Genomic DNA, 14,024 nt, shown 5'->3' with positions numbered 1-14,024 from the left:
TGGGACATGAGTGCACATACATACAGCAGGATGCACATACAGCAGGATGTACATACAGCAGGGTGCATACTCAGCAGGATGCACACTCAGCAGGATGCACATATAGCAGGCTGCATATGCAGTAGGCTGCACATACAGCAGGATGCACATACAGCAGGCTGCACACTCAGCAGGCTGCGCATACAGCAGGATGTGCATACAACAAGATGCGCACTCAGCAGAATGCACATACAGCAGGCTGTGCATGCAGCAGGGCCTACTTTGGGACAGATCTGTGTAAGTCCTACAGCTCATAAGAAGGTTCCTGAAAGATCACTGGGAAGCCACAGAAAGCTTGTCTGCCTTCAGTCTTGCATGGAACAGGAAGGGCAGAACCCAGCAGGTGGCACAAGCAGTGAACACACCAGCCCAGGGGGATCCTGGGTGGACCTTGTCAAGTATGAGTCTTACCTGGTAACCACTCCCCACAGAGGTCCATCATGACCATCTGAGGGGCTTGCTGAATGACTGACACAATGAGTGGGTTTTATTTAGTGTGTTCACACACACACACACACATACACATACATACATACACACACACACACATATACACACACACACACATACACACACACACACACATATACACACACACACATTATAGCCTATTTGAGAGTATCACTATGTCCTCTGAAGGAAAATCCATACCTTTTACCTGTGCTACCCCTAGACCCTAATGACCACTACTCTGACTTCTGCCACAAGAGTCGTTCTGTCCTGGGTGTTCATGTCCTGTGTCCATGGAGTCACATCGTCCATGATTAGGGGGCTTCTTTCACTGTGTTGTTACCAAGGTTCACCAGTGTTAGCTGTGTGCATCCACGCTCCATCCCTTCTAAGGTTGAATAGTGTTCTGTCTCATGGGCGTGCCACATTTTGCAATAAGATTTTTGTTGTTTTGGGTTGGTGTTTCTCTGAAGTGATAGAAATTGAACCCAGGGCCACACAGCACAAGTTTGGAAAGCCCTTTATCTCTGACCCACCTTCACAGCACCCCACTCTGTTAACCCAGTAGTCTATCTGTTGGTAGACCTTGCACCATTGTGAATAAAGCTGCCGAGAAGGCTGGTGCATGAGTCTCTGTGTGAACACGGGTTTGCATATGGTTGCTGGGTCCTGTGGGTCACAGATATGGGTCATTTCCAGGCAGAAGTCATCATGGTGACTTACATGTGACAGGTGAGTCACTGTGGCCAGTCATCAGCTCTACTAAGGCAAGGGCAGGGCTGAGCTGTACCTTAGCTCCAAGGCCTCACTTGGGCTTCCTCTCTCCTGTCCAGACTTGAAGGCATCGAGCAGCTACCACCAGATTAGCTGCTAAGGGTAGTCACTAGGGAGGGTAACCCTAGCAGGAGGCCCAGTCAGGTCCTCCAGATAATTCCTGCTGCAGACCTGCAGCTCAAAGTGCTTTAGACCAAGGGATGAAGCAGGGGGCCCAGTCCTGCCCTCTACCCTGGGCTCATGGTAGCATGCTTTGTGGATGGCGCCCAGGAAGGCACTTTTGATTCTGAGTCATCGCCTTCCTTGCACTGAGCCTCCTCCTGCACCTGCAGTTTGGGGCCGGTCCACACCCTCCCAGCCTTTGCAGTGAATATGAAGCAGGCAGAGTCAGAGCACATGGCGCCCGCTGCACTGAGCACAGTCCACACTGGCCCTAATGTGTCTTCTCCTGCCTGTTTGGGTTCCGTAGAAGGTGAGGCATGGTTCTGCTTTCAGCCCGGCGACCGACTGGTTGGAAGTGTTCTGTCTTACGCCTCGTTCCCTAGAGCTCCTGCTAGCTGGCAGCATTCCCACAAACAACAGGCCTCTTCTCGGCTTGGCAGCATCCTCCTCGCATATTGTACGTTTTCCTCTGAAATGTTTAATGTGCTAAAGTCTAGCTTCAATCACATCAGCCCGAAAGCAGACTAATCACTTAGCCTGATTGTTGAGCTGCATTTGGTTCTGGGGTTTTAAAATATGGAAGGAAACAACCCTGTCAAGCCACATATCCATGGCCTGCTGTATGGCTGATCTTTCGCAGGGAAATGTATTGCCCTCTCCGGGGTTTTGTGGTTGGGTTAGTGTTTACTGGGAGTGAACATTGTTTTACCCTCCAGCACGGTGCCTAGAGTGTTGGACAGATGTTAATTACGCTATCGATGCCAAAATTGGAAATACCTTGCCCCTTCCCAGAGTTGAGTTTTTTGGTTTAATTACTGTAATTGCAGTGGCTGAGACTGAAGCACGTGTGCATTCAGAACGGGAAACACTGATGTTAGAAAACAATTTCAGGTCTTCATAGCTGGGGAGAGAGCATGGCAGGTGTGTCAAAGAGCAGGGCTGCTGGCTGATTCTGGCATGCGCGCGCGCATGTGTGTGGGAGGGGATGGGGGAGGATGGAGCGGTGTGATGGTGCCCACTATGCATGCCCACGGTTGCTCACTAGGCTGTGTTTATAGCTGGCAATGTTTTCCCATCTGCAGTGGCTCCAGCCTTTTCAGCCTATTCCTTAAATGCAGAGGCAGACAGCAATCTCTTCTGGCAGCTGCAGGCTGCAGGTCAGTTGTGGTGGACTTGCTGGCCTGGCCCAGGGCCTCTTTTCAAGACTCCAAGGTGGTGTGTGTGTGTGTGGGGGGGTGCTTTGGCAGCCAAGGGATCTTTTCGTTTCACAATTAGTAGATGCAGAAAAGGTAACAGACTTGATTTTGTTGAGTCATCTTTGACTTACAGAAAGTTAGCTGATGGTTGGAGAGTCCCACGTATATTTCACGGTTCCCCAGTTCTTCCCTCTGGCGGTGGGGTGACTTGTCTGGCAGAGCTGGTATGGACACTGTTACCAACAGACATCCCCTCGCCACATGAGAGTGGACTCTTGGAGCTGCACGTTCTATGGACCCTACTACGTAGTGTGCACCCTACTATGTCTCCCATCGCAGCGCCATATAGAAGCCTCTGTCCACAAATCCTGCAATCTACTGTTTCAAGAGAGCAAACACACAAGGTCACAGAGAGCTCCCATTACAGTGACACATTTGTTCTTGTTGTTTGCTTATTTATTTTAAAACAATCTTTTCTCATTTTACATACCAATACCAGTTTCCCACTCCCCCCCTCCTCCCACTCCCCTCACCTTTCCCCCACCCCACTCCCATCCACTCCTCAGAGATGGTAAGGCTTTCCATGGGGAGTCTGGCACATCACTTTAAGGCAGAACAAAGGCCCTCCCCACTACATCTAGGCTGTACAAAGTATCCCTCTAAAGAGAGTGGTCTCCAAAAAGCCAACTCAAGCACTAGGGATAAATCCCAGTCCCACTGCCAGTGGCCCCACAGTCGGCCCCAGCCACCCAACTGTCACCCACATTCAGAGGGCCTAGTTTGGTCCTATGCAGGTTTCCCTGCTTTCAGTCCAGAGTCAGTGAGCTCCCACTAGCTCAGGTCAGCTGTTTCTATGGGTATTCCCATCACGGTCTTCACCCCTTTGCTCATATTATATATCCTCCCTCTATTTGAATGGACCCTGAGAATTACAATGCACATTTGCTCAAACATTAAAAACACAGGTGTGGGGTATAGCAATGTGTGCACTGGATTCGACAGACCCTCCCTGTGGCTCTGCGGCCGGAATGAGAGTGGACAACACTTGAAATATAAAGTACTGTAAACAAAGTTCCAAAACTGCCAATATTCTTACGAGAAGGACATGACCACTTGAGTCAGAAATCAGTGAACATAAAACGTTAGTTTTCCTTGTCCAAGTTCCTAATCCCCGTGGATTAAGTCTCTGCTCTGTAGACATATGGAAATATTGTGAATCAGTTGAAACAAAATGCTAACAGGAATAAAAAAAAATGTGTTTTTGAAATCAAACATACTGCTTTTGAAACTCCACCTTCATTAACACCAGGTGGGCTTTGACTGCTGTCTGCGCCATGGCTCAGTGAATTCACTGATCTACCCTGAGAAAAAGCAGATTGATTATGAGAAGCTGATTAAGCTCTGCGGAAGGGGGTGTGATTAATGCCTACTCACACAGCAAACAGTATGATTACATTTCACCGTCTTTCTGTGACTCAGAGGCAGTGGCTAACGCCCCAAGAGGGAAAGGGAGACATCCATTCCAGGGAGGGACTCTGGGCATCTGACAAGCAGTAAGGGTCACTGGTGGCTGCATGCTGGAGGCCTAAGACGTTGGTTGCAGGTGCTCCAGTGTCATCAACATCATCACCATCCTCACCAGCATCATCAGAACCATTATCTTCTCACCATTATCACCACCAACACCACCATCATCTTCAACACCATCACCAATCACCTTCATTATCTTCATCAGTGCCTTCATCTTCACCTACTCCATCATCAGCACCTCCATAATCTTCGCAAACACTATCACATCAAAATCACCTCTTCATTCGTACTTGCAACTCTACCACCATCATCATACCCATCACTTTCGCCACCGTCATCCTCAACTTAACCATCACAACCATCTTCCTGTCTTCGTCACCATCACCACCATCATGACTGCGACCTTTATCATTCATTGTCATAGTCACTGTCATTACCTCAGGCAAGTCAGGTGGAAGAGGTGGGTGGGGCCTTGACTGGGCTCCTGTTGCTCAAGCCCCCCTTGGAGAGAAGTGTGTACTGTGTGAATGGACACATAGGTCCAGAGAGGGAGAATGCTGCTGTAGAAAAGAAGCGAGACGAGGAAAAGGAGCCTTGGCGGGGTGGCCCTGAGAGTCCTGCCAGCACTAGACACCCTTGATTTTGGTGTTGTTTCGGAGTGTGCAGTCACCCAGGGCCTCCACTTTCTGCCCTCCCAGGGCCTCTTCTGCTCTCTTCTACCCTGTCTATTCATTCTGCATTTTCTACCCGTTTTGTTTTAACTTCCAAGGAGCACATACGCTCCCTGCCCTTTGCAGATCTTGGAGCTCAGAGCCAGTCAGAGCCAGGGATTGGCATCCAGTGGAAGAAGGACGTAGAGTTGGAATTCTGCCTATAAATGTCCCCATCTCTTTTCTGGTGACCCATACTCCATTCACACACAGCTCTTGACTTGAGGGTGCTCTGGGAGATACGATATGCCAAAGACCCCTCTAGTAATAATGGTGGGGTCTACTGCATTCTCATTCCTGCCCTCCGTGATTAGCATTCTGAGCCATCCACTGTTCCCTGGTGTCCAGGCCTCCCGGAAGCTATCAGTATGCCCCACAGAAAACCCCAGTGGCAGGCCCTGACATGCTTTGTTCCCTGGAGCTTGGCAACCATGTAGTGGGCACCTTGTCAACATTACTAGGGCTCGCTCTCATCCTCCTGGCCCTTCCTAGTCTCCATCAGCTTGTGAACCCACACTTAGGACTGTTTGGGGGCAAAACTGGGAATGAGGCTCCAGTCAGGACCCTTTACAAGTCTGTTATTCCTTTCTGCACGGACTGGGCCTCATAACTGTCCACCCTCACCCTCTTCCTTCTGGGCAAGCAGGGCTCTAGGGTCTACTTTCCTCAGCTCCTCCTTTCCTTGACGGTTTTTATTTTGTTTTTGTTTTGTTGCTGTTTTTTAATCTCCAGCAAAACAGGTGTTTCATGAGCAAAACTCTCTGTGGGCACTGTGGACCAGAGTGGGGACAACAAGGTGGGAAAAGGGGACTCACACCAGTGTTCTTCTCCTGCAGGCTCTAGCACAGGATACCAAAGGGAGCAAAACTTTGCCTGCCTGGGCCCTTGAGTGAGCATCTCCCTTCGTCGGGTACATTATCTGTAGTCTGAGCTCCAGATAGGTTCTAGGTTCATCTAGCACGTGCCCCAAGCCTCTCCAGGCTCTGCAAGGACGTGGTAGTGACAGTGTTTCCTAGGAAACTGCAGCTTGCTGCCAGACCAATATGCCTGTGCCCCTTGGGGCTGCAGTGGGTGTAGACTGAGATGCTCCAGAGGAAGATATGTGTCTGTGTGTAGGGAGATGAGGAGTGAAGGGATGGGGAGGGGGCGAGGAGTGAGGGGATGGGGGGTGTGCATGTCTATGTGTCCACGAGAATACTCATATGAATGTGTATTACTTTGTGTGAAACATTCCCATGAGAATCCTGTATTGGGGATCTTTATGGGGTGCATTTCTGAATGTCTTGGGTCTATGTCTTGCAATCCTCCGTATGGATGTGTGAGCTTGTGTGTACTGGATGTTGGTGTGCCTCTACCTCCATGTGGGTATCTGTATCTTTATGTGTCTGTTTGTTCATCGGTGTGTATACAGGCATATTTGAGCAACTAAGTACATGTGTGTGCAGTGTATTGGATTTCTGGAATACTCTTGTGCTCTCTCTGCAGGCCTGAGACTTCCTGACTGCAGCCTCATGGGCCCAGAGCCAAGCTTGCTATCCAGCCAGCAATGTACCACTTCTGCCCTGGAGCCTTCAGGTAAACTAACTGCCTTTAGCAAACAAGGGAGGTTAGGGGCATCAAGCAGGGTCACTAAGGCAAGCACAGACCTGGCTGAGAACCTTAAGGGTGGCACCATTCTCCCAGGCTGGCTAATAATGTCTCAGCTCAACCCCTTTCCCTATGTGCCACCTTCCTCGAGGAGGACAGGATGTAGGAGCAGTGTGAGTATGAAGGAGGAGCCACTGTCAGGGAGGACTTCCTGGAGGAGGCCCTTCCCAGGGTGCCTGAGCAGGAATCAGTACAGAGCCTAGTACCTGGGAAGGAGGGAGGGAGGGGCTTCCAGGGCTAGGGTTGCAGTTGACACAGGCCTCAGGGACACAGGTCTCTTCCAGATGCCAGGACCTCTGCTCCTCCTCTTGCAGCCTATACTCCAGTAGAAAAATCTGAGAAAGCACAGGACACTCCAGGCACAGACACAGAAAGGAACGAATAGGAAGGGCTCAGGGACTGCGACCTTCAGGCTACCAATGGTCTGCTCCCACAGATCATACTGAGCTTGGGCTGCTGAGAGGTGTTTAGGGTACCTCCACAGACAGGACCACAGACCTTTGTTTATAGTCAGCGAGCATGCGCCCAGTAGAGAAGGAAATGCCTTCCCCACCCTAGCCAGTGGAGAGCTGGGCCCTAGCCCGAGTGACAAGCAGGGAAGGCAACAGGAATGGAATGGACAACAGGAATGGAATGGACAGGATCAGTCAGGCCCTCATTCTACCCACTGCCACCCCACCATCCCCTCCCCCGCCACCCAGTTTCTGCGTCATCCTGAGAGAGTCAAATCGGAATGTTTGACTCCATATAAGGGACTTCCTCTTCGCTGATTGGAATATGTCTTCTTTAGGACCAAATGGAAGAGATAAAGCTTGCGGAATTTGCATAGTTAAGCTAGGTGTGGTGACACTAGCAATTCCAGCAGTAGAAAGGCAAAGGCAGAGGCAGATGTGAGACCAGCCTGGGTTACAGAGTGAGTTCCACAAGAGCCTGGGCTCCAGAGGGAGAACCTGTCTCAAGGGGGGAGGGGGGAGAGGGAAGGAGAGAGAGAGAGAGAGAGAGAGAGAGAGAGAGAGAGAGAGAGAGAGAGAGAGAGAGGAAGGGGGAATTTGCACACTTAAAATTAAAGTCGACAACCATTTACCCCCTTCAGTGAATACTGGGCTAGAGACAGAACGGAAGTCGAGCCGATGCTGACAGGTACAAACTGCTCTTACCATGTGTGCTGCCATCTGGCTAGGGTTAGAGGCCTGTGCTGCCCACGTGGGTGTCTGGTGGCCTCATAAACCCTGCACCTGTCTGCTCCCTTACTTGTTCCAGGCAGAACATAAAGGACAGGGCCAGGGAAACTCTTCCTGCTGACCTCAGCCAGGACCCTGCAGCTTCTAGCTTCCTCCCAGAGGCTCAGGGAATATTTCCCAGTGACCTTATTGAACAGGACCACCGTCAGCTCTAGAGTGCTTCTGTATGTTCCAAAGCCTGATCTTTGGTCATCCTGTCTGGGCATCCTGCGTACCTGGCTGGCACAGGATATGCTAAATAAAATTGTTTCCGAAGGGAAAAGGGGGCTTTTTCTCCTGAGATGGATGCTCGGTGGTGCCCTGTGGAGTGGGTGCCCTGTGGGGTGGGAGACTCCAACAATGTCTGGACTGTGTCCCAGTGTGGGCAACTTGAGCAAACAACAGGCAGGCCAGGTCCTGTTTAGCGGGTGGGTACAATGGCTGCCTGCTGCCATTCCCAGGACCTACTGTAGTCTAAGCAAAGGCTAGCGGGTGGGTACAATGGCTGCCTGCTGCCATTCCCAGGACCTGCTGTAGTCTAAGCAAAGGCTAGCGGGTGGGTACAATGGCTGCCTGCTGCCATTCCCAGGACCTGCTGTAGTCTAAGCAGGCCTTTGTAACTGTCCTTCTTGTCATTATTTCAGAATACGATAAATATTAGACCTGGAAACGGATAAATAACAGGATTTTTAATATTTAGTTTTATTATTTTAATTATGTACATGTGTGTCTGTGTGTGGTATTATACACATGAATACAAGTGGCCACAGAGATCAGAGGTGCCAGATCCCCCTGAAGCTGGGGTTACAGGCAGCTATAAGGTGCCTGATGCGGGTGCTGGGAATTGAACTCAGGCCCCCAGAAAAGCAGTACGTGCTCTTAACCACTGAGCCATCTCTCCAGCCCCTGTTTTTCTTTTCCCCCTCTAACCTGGGAAGTTCACAACTGAGCCTCAGCTGACCTGGTGTCTGATGAGGCTGCTGTTGCTTCCAGAGGGCATGAGGGGCCTCACTCAAGAGAACAGTCAAGAAGGCAGCCCACATCCCTCCAGGCCTTCTAAAGGGGCAAACCCCAAAGACCTGATTACTTCTAAAACAAACCTCACAACGTGGCCCTCTTGGGAGTTAAGTTCTAACGTGAATTCAGCATACATGAGTGATTGGTCTGCAGTAGAAACCAGGAGGGTTGATTTCCTGGTCCTCCATGTGTGGTGCTTAACCAAACACTGGTCTAGAGGGCACAGCAGAGGCCCTTTAAGAGGGAAGATATGGTAGGATCCAACCACAGAGCCAGACAGACCTCAGGGATTCACTGGGAGAGGCTGTTACAAGGCTGCCTCCCGTGGCACAAGCTTGTCCCTTTCAGGACTCCAGGCATTGGAACATCTACTCAGCCAGCAGACATCCTGCATTTTCTGAACACGGCCTGGGCCAGAGACTCCATGACACTCAAAGGCAAGGATCCAGGAAGCCTCTCATTTAGTGTGGATTATGACAGACAACACAGTGGGGGGGAGGGATGGTTGGTGATTTGGAGCCCTGGGAACACCCCTCCAGGGCTGCTAAGAACAGAGAGGATGAGGAGCGTCGCCCTAATTCAACCACAAAGGGGCAGCCAGGGGCAGGGCAGCCTTTTGAGGTGGGGGACGAGGCTAACAGATACCCTGCTTGTCCCTGAGACAACTGTTCGCTCTACAACCCAGAGTGTGCCATATCTGAGCCACAGCCTGGGGACAGAGCAGGTGGGCGGTATCCAGACAGCCCCAAGTATAGGGATAGACCTGGAGCTTCTCTCTAAGCCCCACAAGGGACATTCCAGTGTACCTGCCAGCAGGCCTGGGCAGGGAAGTTCAATATGTACCCATGACCTCAACTCACCTGACTCCTGTTGGGAGACATTGAGCCCTAATGGGTGCTGGCCTCTGTGCACAGGGCTGGGGCTCTGTGTACTCAGCTAGCTTCCTCATTTAAATATCAGTCCTTCCTGGAACCACACTGTGAGGCTACTTAGGAAATTCCAGGCCTCTTCCTGGAGCCTGGGGGCATCTTTCAGTGTATGGTTTACTCATTGCTCATTGCCTTGACAAAATTCCGGTCTTTAATTCCTCCAGCACTTAATGAAGGAAGGGTTCATTTCAGTTACAGTTTGAGGCCCATCATGGCATGGATGTCACGGCAACAGGAGCCCGAGCCCCCTGGTCACACTGCACCCACAATTGAGAAGCAGTGCTGCACATGCTAGTGTCCAACTCCTTGGCTCCTTTGTGTGCAGTCTAGGACCCCAGCCCGCGGGATGGCATTGCCCACCTTAAACACCGAATTTCTCACCTCAATTAACATAACCAAGATAATTCCTTACAGTTATGCCCAGAGGCTGACCTAATCTAGATAATCTCTCACAGGTGTCCTAGAGGATTGTCTCCTACAGGATTCTAGGATGTGTCAAGTTGGCAACATTAACCATCAGTGATTGCAGTCATGAAACACCCTGTCCCCAGAAGTGCAGGCCCAAGCTGGCCCTCAGCAATGCCGGCCATTCCTGAATGTTCCTTGCGTTGCTCTGGTCTCACCACAAGACTTGTGGTTGTTCTTTGTAAGCTATCTAGAAACGTAAGGATGGCGCTAAGGAGATGGCTCAGCACTTAGCAGCATTTCCGGTTCTTCCAGAGGACATGGGCTCAGTTCCCATGTCTCATGATCCGGCCCCATGAACTCAAGCTCCAGGGATATAATGCCAACCTCTGGACTCCTCGGCACCTGTACACACTGAGAACATCATCTTACTGTAAATAAAAAAAAATCCTTAAAAAAAAAAACAAAAATAATAAGGAAACATTCTAAAAAGAAAATTAAAATTGCCGACATTCAACTCACTAGAGATTAAATCAGTTAGCCACTTTGGTGTATTTCTTTTGGGGACATGTGTGTGCGCATGCATGCATGTGTGTGTGTGTGTGTGTGTGTGTGTGTGTGTATTTGTGTACACACGTGTGTGTATGTGCATGTGAAGGCACCTGAAACAAATCTGAATATAACATGTTTTACCCTTACTTCAAGCATCGAGGTTCGTTTACACAAACAGGCTCCTTAGAATGGCTCTTACACTCAGCCAGCCCCAGTTGGCCATTTGATTTTGTACTGAGTCACCCTCCGATGGCACATCCTCAGGGAGGGTGTCCTAGGTACTTCCTGGCTCCAGGTAGAGTTGTTTCTAAGGTGCTGGTCGAAAGGACCACATGGCCTGCTGGGAATCATAGACGCTCCGGGAAGACAGGCTAGCAGGGAATGTTTTATCTATCCAAAATGCAAAGCAAATGGCAGACGTGGTGTTGAAATGAGAACCACGACATTTCCCTTTCTCTCCTGGAACATTAAGAGTGACATACGCTCTGTGGAAAAATCACAGGAAAATGTCAGTTAAGTAGAAACTATTTCCCCCGATCCTCCCACGCTGAGAGTGGCTGTCCTTTCAAGCCCCGTCACTCCTCCTCCTCCTTTCTCTTTCAGGAGCCAGGGAGCACTGTGGAGGTTTCAGACTTCCTTACTTAGTGGCCACCAGGTCTTGGCATGTGACTTGAGTTCCCCGAGCCTTGCCCCGTTGCAGAAGAAGTGTGAAGAGGTTTACGGAGCCAGCTGCAGTGCGTTGGTCTCCACCTCTCAGCCCGTTCTGTCCCCAAATGCCACGCATGAGGCATCTTCCCACGGAAGCTGCTGCTTACCCCGGGGCCTTCTGAATGACCCCCTGGCATTCCAGTGCGTGGGTGCAGAGAGTTACATAACCCGACTTCCATGGCTGGAAATTTAGATGGCTTTTAGATTTGACTATTATAAGCAATCCCGTGATAAGTGGTCTCCCGGTGAACTATTTATTCTAGTCTGTGGCTCTTGCCGTGGACAGCCTCCCATCTAGGGAGCTGCAGGCTACATAGACGCAGGACCTAGACTTTGAAATAGTATGCAGACCATTTATAGCATATTGCCTCTACCAGCCCTGCTTCTGTCCAGGGCGGGATGTGCATAAGTGTGCCAGTGCACCACAAATGTTCGTGTCCATGTGCTGTGTACCTATGTATTGACGTTTTACAGGAAGTCAGCCCTGACAAACAGCTGGGAGAGGCACTAACAAAAGGTCAAGGTGGGTGGGGGGGGAGCATGACTGGGTGGGAGGAGCCCAGACCACTGTGGGGGTCAGATAGCAGGGCAGCCAGCATGAGGAGAGGTTGGGGAGGGGCCTGTGTGCAACTGCACGGTCAAATGGGGCATGCCCAGTGTGGTCTGCAGTCCAGGCCAGGGCCTGCTGCGGAGAGTACGATAGCCTCAGCGCAACGGCATTGGATTCTGATGTTCTGCAGGCTGGTAGCTGGCAATCTAGTAGCAGCTGGAAGACAAGGTCTGTCTATTTGAAGGGAAGCTGTACATCTATACAATACTTGGTTAACCCAGGCCCATTAGTGTGCAAGTCCATGGCTACCCGTGAGATAAGTCATGCTGTTTACTGCACCATCTGACTTCGTTCTGAGAGCCCATCCCCCCCCCAAAGAAAATCCCTGATGCTTACATTTTCTTATTTATTTATAGGATGGCTTTGTATATTTCTTCTACTTTGGGACAAAACTATTTATTTTAGGAAGCTTAGAAGTGGAGGCAGTATGTGGTGATTAGATTAATCCAGGCCTTGGGCTCAACCGTTAGGACAATTTAGTAACTTTGAAGCCACTTTGACCCCTGGAACCTTGGATTTTTTTCACTGCTTATTTGAGTGCTAGCTTGACCAGGCATCCGGAGTCAAGAAGGAAGCCAGTATCCTCAGACCGGAAGTAGCAGTCAGGGCTGCAGACATGATCTACAGACCAGTGAGGAGCAACCTCTTTGCTGCTTTGCATGTATCTTAGAATTCCAAGCAAACAACTCAGAAGCCATGGGAACTCCTAAAACGCACTGATGTCTCAAAAATAGGCAAAGGACTTGAGTAGACCTTTGTGTCATGGGAGGGTGCTCCCACTGCAGCTTCCTAGTGCTCCCCAGAGCACTTTGGGGCCCAGGAAATTGGAAAGACCAAGCAGAAATATGAGTCACATGGCCTGGGCAGTGGGTGAGGTCAGAACACCATTCTGTGGGCTCCTTGTCCTGCATGGGTCCTGAGACCAAACTCTTTCTGCCAGGATCATGTGGAGGGCTCTGTTAGGAGCACTTTAGATTTTTAACCGTTTATTCCCGTTCCTGTGGTAACCAATAGGACACATGAAGGGACAATGCAATGGGAAGCACATACTCCTGCTTTACCCACGGAGGTGGGGCAGTGGTCAGTAATAGCAAGGAGGGGCAAGGAGGCTTCCAGTCGTCTGTCCTGGGCACCATGTTGTTTGATCAGCCCAACACACGCTTCAGGCTCTAGGTGACACTAGATGTGTCAGTACTGAACTGGTGGCTCTTCCTGTGTAGCTTTGACTCTCCCCTTGAAGACCGGCTTGTTCTGCCAAGAGACCAGAGGCCAGACACAGAGCCAGGTGAAACAGAGAGCCTGTCAGAGATGCAAAGAGTTGATGAGAGGAGAACTGGGGGTGGGGTGGGGGGAGGATAGAGAGCAGGGTTTTGGTGGGCTGTAACAAAAGGACCCAGAGGCAGCAAGGGACAGAGTTCTGGATATCTTGGACATGCTGACTCCGTGGAATTAGCAGGCATCTGGTCCTTCTTCGCTTACCACGTGCCAGACCGCAGACTGTCTCCAAGACTCCTGTTTTCTGTCCTATGAAGGGCCGGGCTTTGTCCCTCTGAGTTTCTGTTGGGGAGCGACTGGGGACTGGATCTGAAAGCTAGTGCTCTTGGAGAAATGGTCCCTGCTACTACCCACTCCCAATGTCCCTAACTTTCCACCTGTGGTGGCTGTTCTTTGCTGTCAACTTGACTCAATCTGGAATTAGCTGAAACCCAAATGGCCCAGCACACCTGAGAGGAGGGTTTTTGCTTTTGTTTTTTTAAAATTAAATCATTTGTAATGGGGAGATCCACTTTTTTGCCTGTTTGTTTGTTTTTAGACAGGGTTTCTCTGTGTAGCAGTCCTGGTTGTCCTGTATACCAGGCTGGCCTCTAACTCACTGAGATTTGTCTGTGTCTGCCTCCCAAGTACTGGAATTATAGGTGTGCACCACCACCGCCTGGCGGGGAGACCCACTTTTAATCTGGATTTTTGAAGTGGGAAGGTCTACCTTTAATCTAGGCTACACCTTCTACTGGCAGCCTATATTCATGGAAGAAGGAAACTAGCTCTCTCTTTGCCAGCTTGCTCTCCATAGCATG

The 14,024-nt window shown here is 50.3% G+C and overlaps 1 long non-coding RNA gene across 1 annotated transcript; it reads left to right on the top strand.

Moving 5' to 3' along the window:
* The first annotated feature begins 1,445 nt into the window (after window positions 1–1,445).
* On the top strand, window positions 1,446–10,612 carry LOC146893507 (uncharacterized). Its single transcript, XR_015002949.2, has 3 exons — window positions 1,446–1,735; window positions 6,347–6,436; window positions 9,094–10,612. It is a non-coding gene; the product is annotated as an uncharacterized LOC146893507 (long non-coding RNA).
* The last annotated feature ends 3,412 nt before the right edge of the window (window positions 10,613–14,024 follow it).

Source organism: Myodes glareolus, chromosome 7 (genome assembly GCF_982192425.1).
Source record: "Myodes glareolus chromosome 7, mMyoGla1.1, whole genome shotgun sequence".
In the NCBI taxonomy this organism is placed as follows: Eukaryota; Metazoa; Chordata; class Mammalia; order Rodentia; family Cricetidae; genus Myodes; species Myodes glareolus.
The sequence above is the reverse complement of the archived record's forward strand: the minus strand, read 5'-3'. Positions and strand labels throughout refer to the sequence as shown.